Source organism: Sminthopsis crassicaudata, chromosome 4 (genome assembly GCF_048593235.1).
Source record: "Sminthopsis crassicaudata isolate SCR6 chromosome 4, ASM4859323v1, whole genome shotgun sequence".
Taxonomy (NCBI): domain Eukaryota; kingdom Metazoa; phylum Chordata; class Mammalia; order Dasyuromorphia; family Dasyuridae; genus Sminthopsis; species Sminthopsis crassicaudata.
The window spans coordinates 98,983,031-99,006,507 of record NC_133620.1 but is presented as its reverse complement, the minus strand read 5'-3'; the positions used below and the strand labels follow the sequence as shown (position 1 = coordinate 99,006,507).

Genomic DNA, 23,477 nt, shown 5'->3' with positions numbered 1-23,477 from the left:
CTGACCTCAGACACTTAACACTTCCTAGCTGTGTGATCCTGAGCAAGTCACTTAATCCCAATTGCCTCAGCAAAAATAAAAAATAAAAATAAAAGGCAAATAACAGCAGGTGAGTTAACTGAAGCAAAGAGCAGTTAAGTGACTTGGCCAGTTCCACACAAACAACCAAGCAAGTATCTGAGGTTATATCTGAACTCAGGTTTTCCTGACTCCAGGTCTATTCATTATGTCACCTAACTGCCTCTTCTTGTTCATCTCATATTCCCTAGTTTAGACAGCAACAAACCAAGAGGCATCTACCTTCTTCATCCACCAAACAAGACTTAGGACTAATTAACCTTGTTAAGAAAGTGCCTTTGTCCAACATAAAATTCTCCTGTTTCGCTTTCCTATAATCAGAGTGGGAAAGACAAGAGCTCCATTGAGAGCTAGAGATGCTGAACAAACAGTACCCCTAGTGGAGGGCAACGGAGTTTAGTGGGAACAGCAGTGAATCAGAACTCAGAAGCCAGGTGCTGACATTCCCTCCATGACCGTGAATATTTGTCTTATGATCTACAGGACTCAGTTTGTTCACCTGTAAAATAAAGATAAAATAGTTACATTACCTACCTAAATGAAATAATACATCTAAAGTGCTGGGTCTTAAAGGTCAGCTAACATCACTTTGATGACCAGGGCATATTATGGATCAGAGCAATGTTTGAGTTCTGTTTTTGTTTGAAATGGAAAGAAGAGGATAGGTCAGATTGCTTTAGGAAGGTCTTCCCAGCTTAAAAAATCCAGCATTGTTAAGACTCAAGAGTCAGCTTCAAGTGGCCCTCTATCACAGTAAGACTCAGATCAAAGGGAAAGGGACAAACAGGACTGCAGCAGCCCACAAGGAATAGGATGTCTGGAGGGCTTGTTTTTCATAGAGGAAATGAGACCATGCTGTTCATTAGAAACCAAAACACATGGAGCAGCCCAGAAGCAGGTCTGGAAAATGTATCTCCCCTAGTTCTGTCTCACCAGAGTATCTGGGGCCTGCCAGCTCTTATTTTTGGTAGCTCAGTACCACAAGGAAGCCTCTTCTATTTAATCCCTATTGCCTCTCCTGTGCCTCAAACAAACAGGATTCTCTGGCACCCCTTGTCATACTCCAGCCCAATGTCTACTAGGGCTAGAGGTCCTACTAACCCTTGGGGAAGGAAAGGACACTGAAACTCCCATCCTTGGATCGTATCCCATCTTTAAGAAAGGAAGAGGCTCCAAAAGCCTCTCTAACATTCCCTAACATTTCTGGGAGTCCACTGGAAGGTGAATGCCATGGAGGATAGAAATGTAGGCAGACTAGTGACCCTTGATTAGTTCCTTTCCTTTTTGAGTGGGACCCTGTAGGGGCAGCAGGGAGAGAAAGAAAGATGGGAGGCAGGGTCACAAAGTGCAAAGAATACCAGGAAAGAAAACCCGGCTTCTAGTGCTTAGTCCTCCACAAACCAGTTATGTGACTTTGAATAAGCAGCATCCTCATCCTGAACTATATTGTTCTCATCTCCAAAGGAATAAGTTGGACTAAATAAATGGCTATAATCCATTTTCACTTCATGAGTTTATGATGAACAACTAAAGAGTGAAGTGAATAGAGTGCCATCTGAATTCAAATCCAACTTCAGATATGTACTGGCTATGTGACTCTGGACAAGTCACTTTACCCCAATTGCCTTAAAAAAACAAATGAAAGAAAAAAAAAATAATAATCCTGGGACATTGATAGGTTAAGAGACTTCCTAAGGTTACAGCTACCCTGTGTTGGAAGTAGGACTTGAAAAGGTAGGCCTTTTATGCACTATGCTATGAGGCCTCTCAAGAATTACTACAAGTGTCACCTTTATTTTACAGATCAGGAAACTGAGGGTAAGACAGGTGATGAGATTTCACTATCATGTGTCAAGACAAGAAAAAAAAAAATGTTCTTCTACAAACACTGGCCATGATCTCTATGGCTGTTTCCAAGATTAATGTTCTAGGGTTCCAAGAACATATATCTGTTTTTCTATGTATCTGTTTCTCTGTATATTCCACATTAGTATTTAGTTATGTGTATGTGTATTTATGCACAAATAAATGATATGTGAGGTGGGGTAAGCTTGGTTCCAGGATGCTGAAATTTAGAGGACATTTCATAGAAACAGCTGAGCTTCATATCTAGTTAGCAAAAACAATGACTTAGGGAGGAGAGGAGGAGTAGGAGAGAATTTAGAACTCAAAATTGTTTTTTAAAAATCAGGGTTAAAAATGTTTATATGCATTATTTGTGGGGGAGAGGGATAAACTTTTTTTTAAAAGAATAATTATTTAAAATAGGAAACCACAGTAGCTGCAACCCAAATAAACCCAACCCCCCATAGCAGCCTTCTCAGATACATTTTGGTACATAATGCCCCAGATTCAAAAATCGCAATTTTCTGTATGTATATATACATATGTATGTATGTATATTGTGTGTATATACACATATACACATATACACATACATATACACACATATACATATAACATTTACATATACATATAATATTTGTGGTTTTGTGTTTTATGAATGTGTGGTTAAGTGAATGTAATTGCGTCTGGAGGCACTCATGTGAATGTGTTTTAGATTTGTTCATGTGTGTGGGCAAGTGTATGTGTGTGTGTGAGTGTGTCTGTCTACGTGTACACATGGCTGTGTGGGTGTGTTCACACCTCCCTTCCTCATTGGGTTGCCAGTAAGAAAACTGGGACCCTTTACGAAATAAAACAACTTTCCCAAACCAGAGCAGAAATCACTTCTCTGGCTTCTTAGCCCGCCCAGTCTGTCTCCTGCACCCACAGCCCTGAAGCAGCTCCTAGCCTTCAGCCAAGAGGGAGAAAACAAAAATCAGGTCACCAGATGCATTTCATTTGGTCCTTCCCCTCCCCTTGTCCCACCGCTAGCCCAGCGCCAAAAATTCAGAACATATTTGCAGCAAGCACCTGGCGCCCCGCCCAGCTCCAGCTGAGCCCTTACCACCCAGTGGCTCGCCTCCTGATGGCCCAGCAGGCATCTGGTATCTCCCCCATTGTGCCCACCGATTTCTACTAGCACAGGACCCTGGCAGGGGTTCATTTGCTACCCCCAGAGCCCAGAATGAAATATAGGGGGTTTAGTCAAAAGAACATTACAACTTGAAGTCAGAAAAACTGGATGCAAGTTGTGGCTCTGCAACTTCAGGAGCTGTGTGGCCTTGAGCTAATTTTGAGCCTAAGCTTTCTTGGCTATAAATTGAGGGGATTGGGCTAGATGATGAAATCCTCTGGCCTGCCTCAGAGGTAGGGTAGCCTGATGTATAGTGTACTGAACCTGGAGTCAGGAAAAGCTAGGTTTTCCTCCTGCTCTCATCATTTAGTGTTGTGTGATCTGGGCAGATTGTTTAAGCTCTCTGGACCTCTTGTGTAAAATGAAAGGGTTAGTCTTGCCCTCCTTCAGGATTTCTTCCCACTCTAGATCTGTGATCTGATATCTCTTTCAACTTGGACATTTGCTTTCAACTTTGACATATATTTTATGCAAGTTTTTTCTTTTTTATAAATATTTTATCTTCCCCCAATTGCAAGTAAAAGTAATTTTTAACATTCATTTTTTAAAAAGTTTTGAGTTCCAAATTTTCTCTTTCCCCTCTCTGAGACAGTAAGTAATTTTATATAGATTGTACATGGTCGATCATTATGCATATCTTTTTACTCTTTGATTTCTTAAGGGTGACACAGGTCAGCTATGGAGATTTGTGATATGCTAGGATAATTATTGCATCTCCACGTCACTCAGCACATCACAATTTCTCTGGTTGTCAGAAGATACTGTGAACTACTCAGCTGGAGCAGGGTGTGAGCGGTGGTACTGGTCACAGCATAGACAGTCCTGACTTCAGGTTTCTGCATCGAAGCACAGAATGAGTGTCTGGTTCCACAGGAATGGACTGGCATCTGGAATTCTCATTGAAGATTGTTTATTCTTTAATTTGCAGGGCAGGTTATCCTGGTCCCAGAATTACCAGCTTTGGCTGGCCCACCCACCCCTGACAGGGACTTTCAGGAACACGTTCCCCAGCCAGTCTGGCCAAAGCCCTGGCCCCAGCCCTCCGTTCCATCACCTTCCCCCCTCTCCCCCTCCCTTCAGCCACGTGGATGTGACTTATTCAGGCTCTCAGGGAAACCCCTGCCAGGAGGAACTGGCTTCCTGGAAAAATAGTTGGCATGAGCTGCTTGGAACTGAAAAACATTCCAGAGGCTCAGTTGGGATTCCTATGGGTTTTTGAAGGGGGCTTATCTCTTGTCCCATATCCTTATCTCCCTAGTTTACCAGGTCATCTATCTCCTAAGTAAGATTGGGGGGGGGGGGGTCCAAGTCATGGGAGCCCTCAGTGAACTTGCCCTTACAGTATAGTAGAGAGAATGCTAACCTTTGAGTCACAGGACCGGAATTCAAATCTTGATACTTTCACTCACTGTCCCTGAACAACTCTGAGCAAAGTATTTCCTCAGTTTTCACCAATGGTAACATGAGGAAGTTGGATTAGATCAAGTATTTTTAACCATTTTTATATCTTGGACTTCTTTTACTATCTGATAACATCTATGGATCCCTTTACAAAAAAAAAATTAATTTCATAAAATTTATAGAATCCCAAAATAAACCTAATATTTTGAAATGCAATTGCTTTTTTAAAAAGTTATGGCATGTATTGGTCAACCTGCCATCTGGGGGAAAGGGTGGGGGGAAGGAGGGGAAAAAGAGGAAAAGGTTTTGCAATTGTCAATACTGAAAAATTACCCATGCACATATCTTATATGTAGCTATAAAAAAAAAAGTTATGGACCCCACATTAAGAATCCTTGGAGATGATGTTGAAGGTTTCTCTCTGCTCCACAGCTAGGATCTTAAAACTTGCTACATGTCCCCTTATTACAACATGCATTCCTTGAAAATTGGCTCATGCTACTTTTCTCTACTGTTGTTACCTTGGTTTCGACACATAGCATATAAATCCATCTCTCTGTTATTGTTTCTTTGAATTGCTACACATAACTCTTATTGTTATTTACATACAGCACAGGACTCTCCTTATGGGGAGAAACAGATTATTCAGCATTCCTTACCTGCAGGATGAGCTGAGTTGGCCAGAGTTTGGGAAAAGAGAGATCCTGGTCCTTGAGAAACAAGATATATGGTTCCACATTCTGTTCAGATCCCTGAAAGGAGAAAAAAACTCTGGGAAGAGGTTGACATGATTGACTTGGTCCCAGGGTCATATGATAGATTCTGAATTCTAGTTCTGAATACATGATCTTATGATGTAAACTCCTTAGGGACACAGTTCTTCATAGCACCTATTATTAGTGCTGATCTCATAGGAGATGCTCAAGGAATATTTGTAGCATTTGGAAGAGATGGAACTCTAATTTGGGAGTCAGATGACCTTTGTTCTTGTCATAGATCCAGTCCTGTGCAAAGGGTCCAGATCAGCTGATTTTTAAGATCCTTTTCAACTTCTGGAGAAGATGATTTTATTTAATCAGACGCAGTCTTCCTTGGGTCATCTATGGTAGGATGAGCATGTAGAATGATTAGTAATGACAGTGTAATCAAGGAGGGAGAATGAGGGTCTTATTTCTTTGCTTTTCAGAGTCTCCCCCATGACTTCCAGTTTCAGACCCTACTAATACTGGCTATTCAGAAAACACCTATCCACCTGTCCAATTCTAACCTTCTCTTCTCTCTCTTGCACTAATCAGGAGACCTACAATCTCTGAAGTCAGTGAAACAGACATCTTCCTCAAATATCAAGTTGACAAAGAAATGTTCTTCCTGAGGACAGGGAATTGTTAGCACCTGCAAAAGTTCTTCCAGGGATATTTCTGGTCCAGGGAGGGTTAAGGCAGTGGGTCTGGAGCCCAGGATAGATGGGGTGGAGCATAAAAGAGTGAGAGCCAGAACTGGCAGGACTTCTGGCCTTGGGAGATGGGGGTGGGGAGATCTCACCTCATAATGTCCAGCTCCTGAGGCTCCGCTGGAGCTAGCACATCCAGCTTGTCCTTGGGTGTGGAGGTATGGAATGCCAGAGAGCTAAAACAGAAAGCATAGCCCTCCCAGCCCCCTGAGACTTTCTAGGCCTGTTTCTTCTCAGTGCTCCTCCCGCTACTCTGCCTTTGTATCTGAGTAGTGAGACACTGTTAGAAGGAACAGGATGATGTATCTGGAGTCCAGAACTTGGGTTTGAACCCTTCCTCAGATATTTGTCATGTGACCCTAATCCCTTAATCTCTTCGTGCCCAAGCTTCCTCATCTATAAAATGAAGTATGGGATTCATAGCTTCTAAGGTCCCTTCCACCTTTAAATCTATAATCATTGCCCTGATTGAGCTTCTAAACTGGTGGAAATGGCATGAGGGTAGGCAAAGATAATGGAGATTTAGAGTTATGTTTGAAGAAAAAAAGGCTAAACTGAGGACTTCGCCTATCAAAGAATGGGCCAGATGCCATATAAGACTTATCCCTAGAGCACTGGCCCTGAAGTCAGACACTTAACTCTTCCTAGCTGTGTGACTCTGGGCATGTCACTTAACCCCAATTGCTTCAGGAAAAAAAAAAAAAAAGACAGTCCCATCCACCCAGAAAAAAAAAAAAAATACTATTTCCCTTTTCTCCAAGAAGGTACCTTATAACTCCCCTTGCTGATGTCCCTCTTTGTCTGATCTGCCCACATTTTTAGTCATGATTTCCAGTCCTCTCTCAGGATAAGCAAGGAAATAGTTATTTATTAAGTGCCTACTATGTGCTAGGCACTATATTAAGCACTCTTTTTTTTAATAATAACTTTTTATTTTTCCAAATACATGCAAAGATAGTTGTCAATATTAACTTTTGCAAAACCTCATATTCCAAATTTTTTCCCTCCCTTCTCTTCTTCCCCTTCACATAAACAGAGAACAATCCAATACAGGTTAAGTGAGTGCAATTCTTCTAAACATATTTTCATATTCATCATGCTACTCAAGAAAAATCAGATCAAAGGGGAAAAAAGATAACATGAGAAAGGAAAAAAAGCAAGCGAGCAAACAACAGTAATAACAAAAAAGTGAAAATACTATGCTTCCAGTGTACATTTAGTCTTCACAATTCTCTCTGAATGTGAATGGCATTTTCCATCTCAAATCTAGTGGAATTGCCTTGAATCACCCCTTTGTTGAAAAGCCAAATTCATCACAGTTGATTATCATATAATCTCCTTGTTGCTGTATGTACTAAGCATTCTTTCAAATATCTCATTTGGTCTTCTCAACAACCCTATGAACTACATTAACAGTTGAGGAAATTGAGACAGATAGAGGTAAAATGACTTGCCAGGGCATACATAGTTAGTAAATATCTAAAACCTGATTTGAACTCAGGTCTTCCTGACTCCAGTTCCAATACTTTATCCACTTTACCACCCTTCAGCCTCTAGGGGACATAGAGATAGTTTACATGGTGAAATAAATGTTTAAACAGACTTCTATCTTGAAACTGGAAAGGGAAAGAGTTACCTTTTGTGGTAATGAGCTAAGGATTAAGATGGGAGTAGAGAGTCAAGAAAAAATCAGGATGAAAAAAGGGAGAAGAGGAGGAGACGATAAAAAATAGAGGAGAAAAGGAAAAGGAACAGCAGGATCAAGAAGGAAGGAAAAGAGGAAAATGAAAAATAAGGAAGGAAAAGAAAAGGAGATATAGGAGAGGAAAGGCAGTATGGAAAGAATGTTTCCAGTGTTATCCTTATAGAAAAATCATTGGATGTCCCTGTTTTGGAGGAGAATCACTGGATCTCCCCTTTTCTGGTCTTTCCTTATATTCAGGAAAGTATCTTCTATCTTCTGTCTTCAGGAAAGTAAAGAAGGACAAAGGAGCATAAAAGAATCTAGCCAGAGCTGCTTTCTCTCCTTCCTCAATTATTCTGGCCCATTTATTCTTTTTGAATTTGTTAACCCTTCAAGTAGGGCCTATGCTGGCCTTCTGTCCCCAATATGGACTTTCTGGAAAAAAGACCAAAGACCAAATATGTAAGGGAAAGGGGAAAAAAGTCTTTCAGTGGTTTGGAAATTCAGTTGGCCGCCCTTTCACTGAACAAAACCTCCTTCAGTCCCTGGCCCCACAGCCCCACGTGGCTGGCCAACAGTAACACTGATCTGGGAGGAGCCATGTTGGTTTTTCAGAGAAATTGCCAGACTGGAGTGGGGAAGAAGAGGGAAATAAAAAAGATCCAAAAACTCTAGTAATGCTTAAAGGAAGGTTAAAATCCAAACTATCTCTACCCTATCTCCATAAAGTTACAAGTTAGTCAACTCCTAAGTGCAGCGCCCTGCCCAGGGTGCTAAGGGATAATTCAGAGGAAAGAAATTCAGTTTCTAGTTTCAGAGAACTCCTAATCTGATAGGGAAGAAATCACTCCTTCTAAGAGTTCTTAGTCTACTGGAAATGGGGAGATGGAGTTAATAATTTGTACTTTCTGGAAGCTTCCAGATTGAGAGTCAAGTTCCTTGCCTACTGGGAGCTTCCCTTGTTGTTAGTCCTTCATTTTCAAAAGAAAACCAATGATATCATGTCATGTCCCGTCTTGACTTGTGCTTGTGATGGGGGAGATAGTCATTATTATCAGGATTCTTACTTTCCAGCAGCTCCCAGGAGGGAAGTAGTCAGAAAAGAAAGTAGGGAATGGGAGTGATTATGTAAATATTTTCAGGACCCCAATATGAAGGACCCATATAAGTCAAGCATCTTTCTCAGATCTGGACTCTTTGCCCACAAGTGATAGGCTTAGATAGGCAAATTCTACCCAACATACCAGAGAACTTTTGAAGGGTGTGATTACTGAAGGACTTTTAGGATTGGTATGACATCATTTGAGGCTTCCACATCCTCTGTCATCCTGTGACTGGGTTTCTTGTTTGTTGTTCCTCATACACAATATTCCACTTTTTGACTCTGAGCATTTTTTATCATGTCCTCACTTCTGTCTCCTGGTCTCCCTGACTTCTTGCAAGTCTCACTTAAAGTCCCTCTTCTGGGGAAAAAAAAAAAAAAGCTTTTCCAGTCCTTGAATGTTCATTTAAGTCTTCCTTCTGAGATGATTGCCAGTTTATCCTGCACATGAATTCATTTGATTGTTTTCTTCTCCCATTTAGTTGTGAACTTCTTGTAGGAAGGGAATTTTTTTTTGCCTTTTTTTATATTCTCAGTACTTCACACAATATGGAGCAGTTTTGCATTGTTGCTCTCTTCCCCACCCATCACCAGTAGATATTCTAGATAGTCTGGGATTTAAAGTCAGAAGTTATCTTCTATAATGCCTTCTTTTTACAGAAGAGGAAACTGAATCCCTGAAAAATGAAGGGACTTGCCCAGTCCTCCTTGTAAATGGCAGAGCTGGGATCGGAACCCATGACAACTAGATAGTTCAGTGAGTAGCAGCCAGCCTGGGGTGCCTCAGATACTTACTGTGTGACCTTGGTCAAATCACTTAATCGAATTTGCCTCAGTTTCCACAGCTGTAAAACGGTAGAAGGAAATGGCAAACCCTCCAGTATTTTTGCCAAGAAAATCCCAAATGGGGTCATGAATAATTGGACACAAATGAAAAACATCTCAACAACAAACTTCTGATCTTAGATCTAAAAAGCCATCCTTCTATTCTCCAAGAACTTGTGTAAGAACCTATATTATTTGTTCTTTGATCTTACTCCTCAAGGGATTTTCATTTAATTGGGTATCTACCTCATAAAATTGTTGGGAAAATGCTATTTGTAAAGTTCTCCACTAACTTCAAAGTGCTATATAAATAAATATTAATCATTATTATTTCTGGATAAGTGAGATCACCTATTATATACAAAAATATGGAAATAGGGGATGAAATGTCAAGTGGAGGAGAATATCTAGTAGGTCAGTTTTTTTTTTTTTTTAGAGTAGAGAGTATGTGAAGGAGAGTAATATAAAATAAATATGTAAAAGTTGATAGGAATCATATTATGAAAGGTTTTTAATACCAGGTTGTGAATTTTTTATTTTCCTCTAGAGCCCAACTTCTTAAACTGTGATTCACAACCCCACATGGAATCTTGTTGATTTCTTCTTGAATGCGAGGGGTCATGAAATTATGATTTATTATCAGAAAAGATTTGATTTACAATACCTATTTTATATACCTATATACTCAAGGTCACATAAAAATTTTTCAGGCAAAAAAGGATCACGAATGGAAAAAGCTTAAGGAATCCTGCTCTAGAGGAAAGGGGAAGCCAACAAAGACTTTTGAGTAGTGGAGAGCTTGGCTTGATATGTATTTTTAAGAATATCATTTCCATATTTTGCATGACTTCATAAGTATGATGATGATCATATTGTTTACCTTTTCAATTACATAGGGGATGGGCTGGAAGGATGCAGATAATTTGGAACTGAAAATAATTTTTTTTTAAATCATCATTTCCAACACTAGAAGCTGTGTGGAAGATGAATTGGAGAGATTGGAGACAAGAAAACCAAATAATTAGTTATTAGTAGAGCCATGTTTGAGGATTATGAAGGGCAACTTGTAAAGGGCTAGAACTGAGCAATGCACTTGGATGATGAAGCACATGAGACTAATTGCCAATTGGACGGTTCCCTATTAACTTGTTTAAGGTTGACCCTCCCCAGCTGTTCTGTGCTGACTTGATTGGTGAGACAAGGAGAGGGAAGTGACTTGTGTGGGAGGAGCAAGAGAAACTTGGGTGGTGGAACTCACGCTCACTTGCACTCGTGACCTGGCGTTGGAGGCGACGGTAAAGAGCTAGAATAAAGACGTTTAGTGATCCTGACTCTTGCTGATTTCTGGAAAGATAGAGTTCCAGCATTTGGCGTCCAACGTGTGGCTGGCACCCTACTTCCACCGAAGTCCCCCTGTGACCAGGAGATTAGGTGAGTATTCTAATAGAAATAAGGAACTTACCTTGTTAAGGACTAAATCAGCAATCTCTAGTAACTGAGATGGGGCAGATGTTGGGTAAATCCTGGGCCTCAGCTGACCCTGCTCCAACCCCAGCCCCTGCCTCATCTAGCAATGCTATAGAGGATATAATTAAGATAATTGATGAGAAAAGTTTACTTGTTCCCATCCCACAAATGAATAACCTCTTACACTCATTGATTCGCACGTCCCCTTGGTTCTTAAATGAAGAAAAACTATGTATAGATAAATGGAAGCTAGTGGGACTTGAAATGAAAGAATTTTACTCAAAAAATGGGAATTGTCAAATTTTCCCAGAGGTATTTTACCTATACAACTTGATTCTATTAGACTTAAGCTATCAAGAAGAGTTTAGAAGAAGGAAGAGTTCTAAAAAGGCTCAGAGAAGGAAGCGTGAGGAACAAAAGATAGAAGATAGGCAAACTCAGGACATTGCCAGAGGGCAAAGGGATTTGAATGAGGAATCTGAGGGTGTAGACTCTGATTGTCCTGAAGAAATTTCAACCCCACCTAGAGAGCAGATTATTGATCAGCCCACATCCACTCCACCTTCAGGGACGGAGGGAGGAGGAGTAGTGGGAGGGGCGGTGACCTCATCAGCGCCCCCCCCTCCTCCCACACAGAGCCCCCCCCCCAACAACTGCCCACTCCTGTAACTAGATTAGAAAGAGGGCTTATTGAAGCAATTGAAAATGGAAAAGAAGTAGATAATGATTTCAAACTTCAAATTTTTCCCGTGATTCAACAGCGTAATTCTGCAGGTCAAGAGAGTAGAAGATATGCTCCTTTTAATATGGATGTCCTTAAAAACCTGAAAAAATCTTGCACTGTCTTTGGGGCTACATCAGATTATGTTAAAATGTTAATACACAATTTGGCTTATGAAACCTTAACCCCTAGTGACTGGAAAGTCATTGCAAAAGTGTGCTTAGAACCTGGACAAAATTTGTTGTGGCTTTCTGAATTTACTGAGCTCTGTAGAATTCAAGCCCAACAAAATAGTCAAAATGCAGCTAATACTTCCATCACCTATGACCTACTAATGGGTATAGGTTCTTATGCAGACGCTTTGGTACAGATTAATTACTCCATAACAGCATTTGAGCAAATTTCTGCTGCTGCTATCAAAGCATGGGCTTCTCTCCCCAGTAAAAACTACAAGGGTGAGACCTACACAAAAATTGTACAGGGACCAAATGAACCTTTTGCTGATTTTGTGGCACGTTTGCAGACAGCTGTCATACAGGCAAATGGTGAAAATGAAGTAACAGACACTTTGGTGAGGCAACTTGCTAGAGACAATGCCAATGAGGTTTGTAGAAGGATTATACTAGGACTACGTAAGGATGCTCCTTTAGAGGAGATCATAAGACGCTGTGCCACAATGGGCACAAATACCTTTTATAGCCAGGCTATGGTGCAGACTTCCCAAGATCCCAACATGGGGAGACAGGATCCCTTTTGGCAAGGGGTTTCCCGAGAGACTCGTCAATGCTTTCAATGCGGTAAAGTAGGCCATCTGAAAGCTCAATGTTGGCATAGAGACAGAGTGAGAAGACAGGCTGGGAGAACAAGACCCAAAACCCCATGTCCAAAATGCAACAGAGGACTCCATTGGGCCTCAGAGTGTAGACTGATTCAGGGAAACGGGATGAGGGGCCCGGCCCGGCTAGCTCAGTCGGTAGAGCATGGGACTCTTAATCCCAGGGTCATGGGCTCGAGCCCCACGTTGGGCGCCAAATGCTGGAACTCTATCTTTCCAGAAATCAGCAAGAGTCAGGATCACTAAACGTCTTTATTCTAGCTCTTTACCGTCGCCTCCAACGCCAGGTCACGAGTGCAAGTGAGCGTGAGTTCCACCACCCAAGTTTCTCTTGCTCCTCCCACACAAGTCACTTCCCTCTCCTTGTCTCACCAATCAAGTCAGCACAGAACAGCTGGGGAGGGTCAACCTAAACAAGTTAATAGGGAACCGTCCAATTGGCAATTAGTCTCATGTGCTTCATCATCCAAGTGCATTGCTCAGTTCTAGCCCTTTACAGCAACTCTCATTTCTCTAGTTCTCAAAGGTTTGCAAAGCACTTTCCCTATATAATAACTGGGTCTCTTCTGCAGAAGGATTTAGAAAAGTAGAAATGGGTGAGGACTTAGGGCTAGGACTAGGGGTAGACAAGTTAGACAAACACTAGGACTATTACATTTGAGAGGGGAGGAGCAATAATAATAATTGATATTTATATAATGCTTTATAAGTGAAAAATATTTTATAATAGATGAATTTGCATATATGCAAATTGCATACAATTTTATAATGCAATGAAATCTTCTAGGTGAATTTGGGTTTCACAAGAGCCCTGAGAGGTAGACATAGTGGTATTATTATCTCCAATTTGTAAATGATGAAACAGAGATTCTAAGAGGTTAAGTAATTTCCATAAATATGGAAAGACTGAATTCAGGCCTTCAGATCCAGCATTCTACCCAGGCAGTATACTATGCTGCCACTCAAGGGTGCGGGAGGATTGCTTTTTAATATTTTTTTTCATAAACGTATATCTTTAGCGCCAGAAAATTCCCTGCTTTTTATGGCCCTGAGGTATTTTTTTTGGGATAATTCCCAGCTGTCAAGGCATTTTACAGTCCACAGTAGAGGAGAAGTTCAAGGATACAGTAAAATATAACTTTAAAAATCATATATGATAAGTATATAGGAAAGGAAGAAAGAAGTATTTATTTATATAGAACCTATTTTGTGCCAGGCACTGTGCTAAGTGCTTTACAAATAAATATCTGATCTGAGACTCACAAAACCCATAAGAGGTAGATATTTTTATTATCCCCATTTTACAGTTGAGGAAACTGAGGGAATCAGAGTTAAGTGACTTAGCCAAGGCCTTGAAATCAGGCCCAGCACTCTATCTACTGTATCACCTAATTGCTAAGTACCGTGTAGCTTCAGAGGAAGGAAAACTCAGTTTTAATTAGAATATCAGGAGAGGTTTCATGGAGGAAGGTGGTATTTCTTTTTTTTTTTTTTCTTTTTTTTTGCTGAGGCAGTTCGGGTTAAGTGACTTGCCCAGGGTCACACAGCTAGGAAGGGTTAAGTGTCTGAGGTTATATTTGAACTCAGGTTCTCCTGACTGCGGGGGTGGTGCTCTATCCACATCGCCACCTAGCTGCCCCTTGAGGGGAATAGTATTTCAAGCAGGATAAAAGGATAGGTAGTATTTCAACAGGTAAGCATTAAATAAGGGAAGCATTAAATGGTAGAACACTGGATTGTAAAGCTTGCCCAGAGTATAGAACATGAGAAGGTGAATAATATTGAAATTCTAAAGTAATTACAAATTACTAAATTATAAAGTATTACAAAATTTGGAAACTAATTATAAAAGACTTTTTAATTAGTGTCCCTGACTTCAGTACCTTCCCCACTCTAAATCCTTCACACAACAGACAGTCATCCTAATTCATGGATCTAACCATGTCAGTTATGACTCAATAGCCAACTCCTAAAATTATCTAGAGCAAAGCTTCTTAAAATGTGAGTCATGACCCCAGATAGCATCTCCTAACTGAATGTGGGGGTCACGGAATTATGATTTATTATCAGTGAGTGCTTGATTTGTATACTTACTTTACATACCTGGGATTACATAAATATTTCTTGGGCAATAGAGAATCACAAGAAGAAAAAAGTTTAAGAAGCTCTATAACTCTATAAGAAGCTCCATAGGATCAAGTACAAAGTACTTAACAAAGCATTATAGGCTCTCTGAAATCAAACTCTAACCTATTTTTTTATTTTATTTTCTTTTAAAAAAACTAAATTTTATTTTTTCATGCAACAAAAATCTAATTTCTCTTTCTTTCTTTTACTCCTCCCCCTTCCTCATTTCTTTAGAAAGCAAGGAAAGCAAAGTCTTTGTTACAAATATGTATAGTCAGGATAGCTAGTGGGCACAGTATTTGGAGCATTGGTTCTAGAGCCAGGAAGATCTGAGTTACAAATCTGGCCTCAAATACTTTACTAGCTGTATGATTCTGAGCAAGTCACTTAACCCTGATTGCCTCTAATAAAAATATATTTTAAAAACATATGGGTATATATATTATATGTGTATATAATTACATATCCATATCTGTTTTTTATATACACAGATATATAGTTGGTCAAGAAAAACAAATTCCTATATTGACCATGTCAATAAAAAAGAGGCTTCAATCTGCACTCAGAGTCCATCACCACTCTGCATTTATCAACTGTCTTTCAGAAGTGGGAAGTAGTGGTTGGTTGTTGCATTGATCAGAATTCTTACATTTTTCAAAAATTGTCTTTGCTATATTGTTTTTGCAAAAATTGTTCTCTTTTTTCTGTTCACTTCACTCAGTGTCAGTTCATTCATGTCTTCCCAGATTCCCTGAAATCATCTCTCTCATCATTTCTTATAGCACAATAGTATTTTACCACATTCATATATACCATAACTTGTTCAGCCATTCTTCAACTGATGGGCATCTCCTCAGTTTCTAATTCTTTGCCACTACAAAAGGTAGTGGCTACAAAGATTTTTTGTAGTCCTTTTCCTCTTTCTTTGATTTCTTTGGGGCACACATCTGTTCAATGATAGAACCAGGTCAAAGGGTATGTAGTTTAATAGCTTGGGGAGTATAGTTTCAAATTGTTTTCCAGAATGGCTGGACTAGTTCACAATTCTCCCAATAGTATATGAATGTACCTGTTTTCTCACAGACCCCCCAACATTTTTCACTTTCCTTTTTTGCCCATCTGTTAGGTGCTGGGCAAAATCTTGGCGTTGTTTTAATTTGCATTTATCTAAATATTACTGACAAAGCTTTTCTCCCTCCAAATGACTTAATAAATTTGACTTCTCCCTCTGAAAACTTCATGCTCATGTCATTTGACCATTTATCAAATAACAAATAATAATTATCATTATTATTACTTCTATTCCCTTCAAAGATTCTGTGTTCCAGATGGACTATATGTTCCCAATATGTTCTAAATGTTCCCAAAACCCATGACGCCATCTTCTTCTTCCTTGTACATTCATACAGATTGCTTCCCATGCCTACAATGCGCTAACTCCTCTTCCCTGACTCTCAAAATCCATTTTTTTCATTATGGGGCAACTCAGGTGCTGCTACTGCTTTGAAAGTTCCCAGTGTTTTCTACTTCCTCAAAATTTCCTAGGTGACCTTGTCAGGACCTCTCTTTTGCTCCTAGTAACTTGCTTTGTATATTTATTTGTGCACATATTGTATTTTCCCCTCCCTACCAATAGACTTCCAAAAGTTTCCAAAGGACATACAAGATATCATCTTTTATCTTTGCATAATAGCAGCCTTATACATAATAGAGATTTAATAAATATTTGTCTTATTTCCTGACTGATAAATGGTCAAAGGATGTGAATAGACAATTTTCAGATGTTGAAATTAAAGTCATTTGTAGTTATATGAAAAAATGCTTTAAATCACTATTGATTAAAGAATGAAAACTAAAACAACTTTTAGGTATCACCTCACACCTCTCAGATTGGCTAAGGTGACAGGAAAGAGTAATGATAAATGTTGGAGGGGATGTGGGAAAACTGGGACACTGATGTATTGTTGGTGGAGTCATGAAATGATCCAACCATTCTGGAGAACAATTTGGAACTAAGCCCAAAGGGCTATAGAACTGTGCACACCCTTTGATCCAGCAATGTCATTACTGGGTCTGTGTCCTAAGGAAATCATAAACGAGGGGAAAGGACCCATATGTGCCAAAATGTTTGTAGCAGCTTTTTTTGTAGTAGCAAAATATTGAAAAGGAATGGATGCCCATCAAATGGGGAATGGCTGAACAAGTTATGGTACCTGAAGATAATGGAAGGTAATGTTCTATTTTTTAAAATGATGAACAAGCTGATTATAGAAAAGCCTGGAAATATTTATATGAACTGATGCTGAGTGAAACAAGTAGAAGCAGGAATACATTGTACACAATAACAGAAAGAATGTGCAATGATCAACTATGAAAGGCTTAGTTTTTCTCAGTAGTTCAGTGATCCAACAGAAGCCCAATAGACTTTGGACAGAAAATGCTATCTGCAACCAAAGAAAAAAACTAAGGAGACTGATATATATATATATATATATATATGTGTGTGTGTGTGTGTGTGTGTATATATATATACATATATATATATATATATGTATGTATCTGTATACATACATATATATATGTATGTATATATATATTTGTCAAATTAACTAATAAGCTAAGGCGTTTGGACTTTAGTTGCTAGGCAATAGGGAGCCATTGAAAGTTTTGGAGCAAATTAGTATCCAAGTCCAGAGAGCTTGCTATGAGGTCTTGAAATAAGTGTGAGCCATTTAGGACATAGAAGAAGAAACCAGTCATGATGGTAAAATTCCTTTCTTTTCCAAAGTCCTTCTAATTAAGAAAAAAGAATACTGAAACCCTAACACCAGGGTTTAAGATCAACCATTTTCCTTTAGTAGATATGTGATCATGAGTAAATCACTTAATTCTTCTAAATCTAGGTTTTCTCTTATAATGAATGTGTTTGATAGAAATTGCCAGGCCTGCCTCATAGGGTTATGGTGAAGAAAGCCCTTTAGGCTATATAAATATGTGCTATAATTAAAGGCTTGCACTTTCCCCTTTCCCTGTTTACCCTACCTGGAGAACAGTGCTGTTTTCACCTAGTTAGGGGTCATGGCCTTGCTCAGTCTGTGGGCCTGAAGAGCTAACTTGGGGAAAGTTTTTTTAGCTTTGCTGAATTTCCTTTTGAACTAGGGGGGGAAATGATTCTGAAAATACAGCCCCCAGGTGAGTAAATATGGCAGCTGTGATGCTCCACCAGCTGAAAAAAGAAAACTTCTGAGTCTGGTTTGTATAAAGAGTAAGCTTATAAATTCCTCCTCTGTTCCTTCCTTCTAGCCCTCCTTTCACTCTCATCCCCTTGGCAACTATGCTTGCAAACCCCATCCTCTCTTCTGTTCCCCAGGGATGTCAGCAGCACCTGGCTTTGCCTTGGCCCTGTTAGAGCCTAAACTTACTGCTTTCTGGACATCTGTGTCTAGTGGCCCTGGCTATTTTATAGACTCATAAAATCATGGAATTTTCCAGGAAAGAGACCTTGGAGCTAATCTAGCCCACCCCCATCTCCCCTGCTGCTGCCTCTGTTTATTTTTTACTTAGACTGAAAGAAATGAGATTTGGCCAGTGCCACCTATAGAATCATTGTCAAAGCTGGGGCTGAGATAAAGGTGTCCTGACTCCTAAAAGAGTGGTCCTACTTTTTTCCCTCATTGTGAAGGGCCATTTGGATCTCCAGGGTTCTTTTAGGGACCTAGATTTTAGAACTTCTTTCTTTTCCTGCATTCCACCACCCCCCAGCTTTGTTCGAAGCAGCAATTTTATTTGCAGCATTAAGTTAGTTTCTAACAAACACTCAGGGTCTGAAGGGACAATGAATCTTGCCTTTCTCTCTTAGAATCATGCTTCCCACTAGAATTCTCAAATAAATGATGTGTCCCCCTGTTAGGGCACAGGCGGAAGGCACCCTGCATATGTGGGGGGGTGCACATGCATATGTGTGTGTATATGTGCACACGGTGCCAGGACCTGTGCCTGTATACATCTGGCTCTTTAGAACTGAACAAGAGTGAGATCAGTGACTTTCACAAACCTTGTTGAAATTCTTGGAGAAAGGCGTCAGTTTCTAAAAATAGAGAAACTGAAATACTTTGATGAAAGGGCTTTTAAAAAAAAAAATTTAAGAACACTTAAGCAGCTTTCTTTCTTAAAGCTCTCTGTGTGTGCACTGGCGCCCTGCATGAAATGGAAAAACATTAACTGTTTTCATTTTCCAGGCATGATAAGGATTGTTACTCTATCCAAGGCCAGAATCCCCCACTTAGATCAGAGGCAAATGTCCTTTAGAACGAAGGCTGATAGAGAAAGGGCAGGAGGAGCAAAAGGCTGTTGGAGACATTGGTTTTGATGTAATAAGCCTCCCTTGGCTAGTTCCAGCTGTTCTTATCTAGCATGATATTCCCTGGCACACTTCCCATTGTTTAAAAGAAAGGAGACAGTAACCAGCTGTTGATCCATTTGGCATAATGGGTCAGGTACCATTGGGGAAGGGGCCTGTCCTAATTTTTGTATTTTGTTGAGTGCCTCTGTTTCCTTACCTGTAAATTAAAACAGCTAGATAAGATACTTTCCAGGTCTAAAGCCTATGATGTTAAGATACTCCATTTAGAGGTATTCCTACTTCCACATTTTGCAGATCAAGAAATAGAAGTCCAGAGAGCTTAAATTACTCACTAGCATCATACAGCTAGTAAATGGAAGGATTGTCATTTGAACTCAAGTTCTCTGGTTCTAAGTCCAACATCTTTGACTCTTGCCTAAGACAAGCCTCTGTTTTATTAGGAATTCTCAATCTAAATTTTGTCAAGAGGATAAGGGAATGTTGGGAAAATAATTATTGTCCTATTGAGTTTATCAATTCTTGTTTTATTTCTCCTGTGCATACACGTGATAAATTCTAAAGTTTAATTTCTTTCACATTGAATAAAGGATAGAAGAAGATTTGCTGCCAAGGGGTACAGAGACCAAAGTTGGGCTGATTTAAGGCTAGAGCAAAAGAAGGATGGATTTCTGAGGGTGTGGTGAAATTTCCTTTCTTAATAATGTCTAAGAACAGGCTGAATTCAGAGCTCTGAGATTGATTAGTCATCATCCTGCCTGGAGGCCAGGAGATGGGTTGGAAGACCTCTAGAGAAGAATATTTCATTTCTAAATGCCCAAAGAGCTTTCTGTATGAAAACATCCTGTGTCTCCAAAGCCCAGGAGTTAATGGAAAAACACATACTCTTGATATTTTCCATACATGAGTGGTAGGGGTGGGGCTACAATGACCTAGTTGAGTCTATCCAGGGACAACCTTACCTGCTCCAAGCCTATTCCAACTTGATTATTGAGACCATAACAATGACTTTTTCCTCTACCTCTTTATCCATTCAAATAGAATTTTCATTATTTTAAACGTGTGAGGATTTCATGCAGCCATGAGCCAGAAGAACAAAAAAGTCCATTTGGATTAACCCCCTGCCTCTAGTCAAGATGATTCCTATTTATGTCATATTAAAGCTACTCAGGGAAAGAGACTCTTTCCTCCCTAGACAGCTCTCAAGAGGGAGTACATTCTTCCTTATATCTAATCTCCCCATCTCTTTAGATTATTTCATGTTTTTTTTCTTCTAGTCTAATACTCTTCAGATAATAAACAGCTGATCTACTTGTATTTAAAGACTATTATCAAGCCTGTTTTTAACTTTCTTTTCATAAACCAAATGGCTCCAGTGCTTTCCACTTACCCTCATCAGCCCATGACCAGGTCATAATAAGCCCAGATACCTCCAGTTCTTACCTGGTTCTTGATTTTCATGAGAATCTGGCTCCCATGGGAAAAGTACTTTCTGGCTTCTCCTGGATTATACTGTTTTGCAACCATTTCCCCAGGAGAAAATAAAGCAGAGAGGAGTAGGGAACAAGGGGAAAGATCATAGTGGCTACATTTTTTTCTTTTTTTTTTAGGAAGAGAACAGCTAAAATCTGAGCCCCTTTCTTTGTGTACATTTTTGGCATGTTGTCCCCTCCATTAGATTGTAAACTTTCTAAGGACAGGACTATCTTTTGCTTCTTTTTGTATTCCCCACTGCATAGCACAGTATCTGACATATATTAAGTGCTTAATAAATGTTTATTAATTAATGACCAGCTTTGAGTGATGAGTTTGTCCCTCCCATCCATCCATAACAGCTGCATACAGAGCAAAAGGAGAATTAGGGAGCCAAAGGAAGGGGAAGAAGCAAAGGAACACCCAATGTAGGCCCCAGAATCTTTCCAGGATACCAGTCTCCATGACCTTTCCCTCCTAGTTTGGAGAACACTGTACTATTGAACTATTGCTCAAAAGGAAGGAATCTTGTAGTCCTAACACTAATGCTTCCTTAAGTCCTAGGGCTAGGTTGGCTTTGTATTATAGTTTAGTGCATTTGGAAATTGCTTGTAATTCTGCAACCCTTTAAATGACCTCAGTCAGAAAAACAAAGAGAATTTTGAGCCAAAAACTTTCCCCCATAGAATTTTTAATTTTCCCCCATAGAATTTTTTGACTTGAGTATCAGACACAGCCCCACACAATCATTCCAACTTTCTTTTGCTTAGATAAGGAACCCAAAATATTATTGCTCTGTAAGAAATGACCAGCATGATGAATATAGAGAGGTTTGGAGAGACTTACATCAACTGATGCTGAGTGAAATGAGCAGAACCAGGAGATCATTATACACTTCAACAACAATACTATATGAGGATGTATTCTGGTGGAAGTGGTTATCTTCATCATAAAGAAGATCTAACTCACTTCCAGTTGATCAATGATGGACAGAATCAACTACACCCAGAGAAGGAACACTGGGAAATGAATGTAAATTGTTAGCACTACCGTCTATCTACCCAGGTTACTTATACCTTCGGAATCTAATACTTAACATGCAACAAGAAAATGGGATTTACATACATGTATTGTATCTAGATTATAATGTAACACATGTAAAATGTATGGGATTGCCTGTCATCTAGGGGAGGGAGTAGAGGGAAGGAGGGGAAAATTTGGAAAAATGAATACAAGGGATAATGTTATAAAAAAAAAATTACTCATACATATGTACTGTCGAAAAAATTTATAATTATAAAATTAATTTTTTAAAAAGAGTGTGAATTCCTTGAAAATAGTGATTATATTTTTTAAAATCTCCAATGTTTAGAACACTGCCTAATACAAAATAGGTGATTAATAAATATTTGCTTATTGGGTAAAAAAAAAAAAAAGAAAGAAAGAAAGAAAAGGAACCCAAACTTGAAGAATGAGGATAATTTGCCTCCATCTGCATATGCATACAAAACCATCACTCAAATAATCTCATATAATTTCTCCTGAGGTAAAAATCCCTTATAAGAGTCTTTAGAGGTCAGTTAGCTCCACTCATACCTGATTTTCTTTTTTGATTTTCCTCATCCAATGACTGATGAAAGGGTCCATCTATTTCATAAGAGAAGGGAAGATTTTCAGTCAGGAACTAAGATTGAGAGGGAAAATGGTGGAAGTAACTCCTCAATCTCTTCCTACCCAACCACCACCTCCACACAGGCTACCCGTCCAGAATCAAATGCCTTTCAAAATCTTTTTCCCACCCAAAGGAAGATAATCTAATCATCTTTGGTGTGAGCTCAAGGACAAGGTGGTCTGATGGATGGATGTCTAGAAGGTGAGTATCTCAGCCTTATAATTAGTCACCTACATGCCTTTGGCCCTCAGGCAGCTGTCCTGCTGCTTCCCACTCACTCCCCAAACTCTCAAAGAATGATAATCAAATTAACATTACCATTGCTACTGCAAAGGACAAGACTATCTATTGTTTGGTTCCTCCACTCAAAATCCCAGTAATTTAGACTTAACCAAGCTACTCAGGTAGAAACTCACAGCTCCAGAGAGAACACTCCAGTCCCTCAAACCCATTCCTATCAGCCTCTTCATCCTTCCTGTGTCCCTATCCCATTCTATTATCCCACTGTATTTAATATTCTCTGAACATGCTGTTCCCTCTTACCTCCCCAGATAAAATAGAAACTCCCTTGAGGTCCAGAACTGTTTCATATGTATCTTTTTCGTCTCAGTGCCTTGTACAGTTCCCAAACCACAGCAGGCACTTAATAAATGCCTGTTCAGTGTTGCCTCTTGAAACACAGAAATAAAAGGGACATCAGCTATCATTTAATTCATTCCCTCCCAGAACCTCCACAACACACACATTCTATAAATGATTGATATATAGATATAAATATAGATGATATTGATCTACATAGATCTATAGATGATGATGATAGCACTTTAAAACTCGCAAAGCCCTATAAAGAAATAATCTTATTTGACCCTCATTAACAATTCCACGTGGAAAGTACAAAGGCAACATTATCCCCATTTTATGGATGAGGAAACTGAGGGCTTTGCACAGAAAGTATCCTATCCAAAATCACACAAGTCAGTAGAAATGTCTTTTCTATACCACTTAGAAAAACAGGAGCTCTTGGAGTCTGGGAGAACCTGAGAGGGTTTTTGAGATTAGGAATTACATAAAGCAAGACTATGATTTTCTTTTTCAAAGTGTTGTTTGTCCTTATTATTAATTATCCCCATTTTTATAGATGAAGAAACTGACCTTCAGGGAACTGAAATGGCATGCCCCATTAATTAATTAGTGACCATTAATGCATTTAAAAGTGAGGTCTCCAACTTGGGTCTGAGTACAAACCATTGCTTTTTCTACAAT

General features: G+C 39.4%; 1 long non-coding RNA gene across 1 annotated transcript; it reads right to left on the bottom strand.

The window, feature by feature from the left end:
- Window positions 1–3,608: 3,608 nt before the first annotated feature.
- LOC141541037 (uncharacterized) lies at window positions 3,609–6,204 on the bottom strand. The gene is made up of 3 exons (XR_012481637.1): window positions 6,041–6,204; window positions 5,158–5,250; window positions 3,609–3,992 (listed from the first exon to the last, which is right to left on the bottom strand). It is a non-coding gene; the product is annotated as an uncharacterized LOC141541037 (long non-coding RNA).
- Window positions 6,205–23,477: the final 17,273 nt, after the last annotated feature.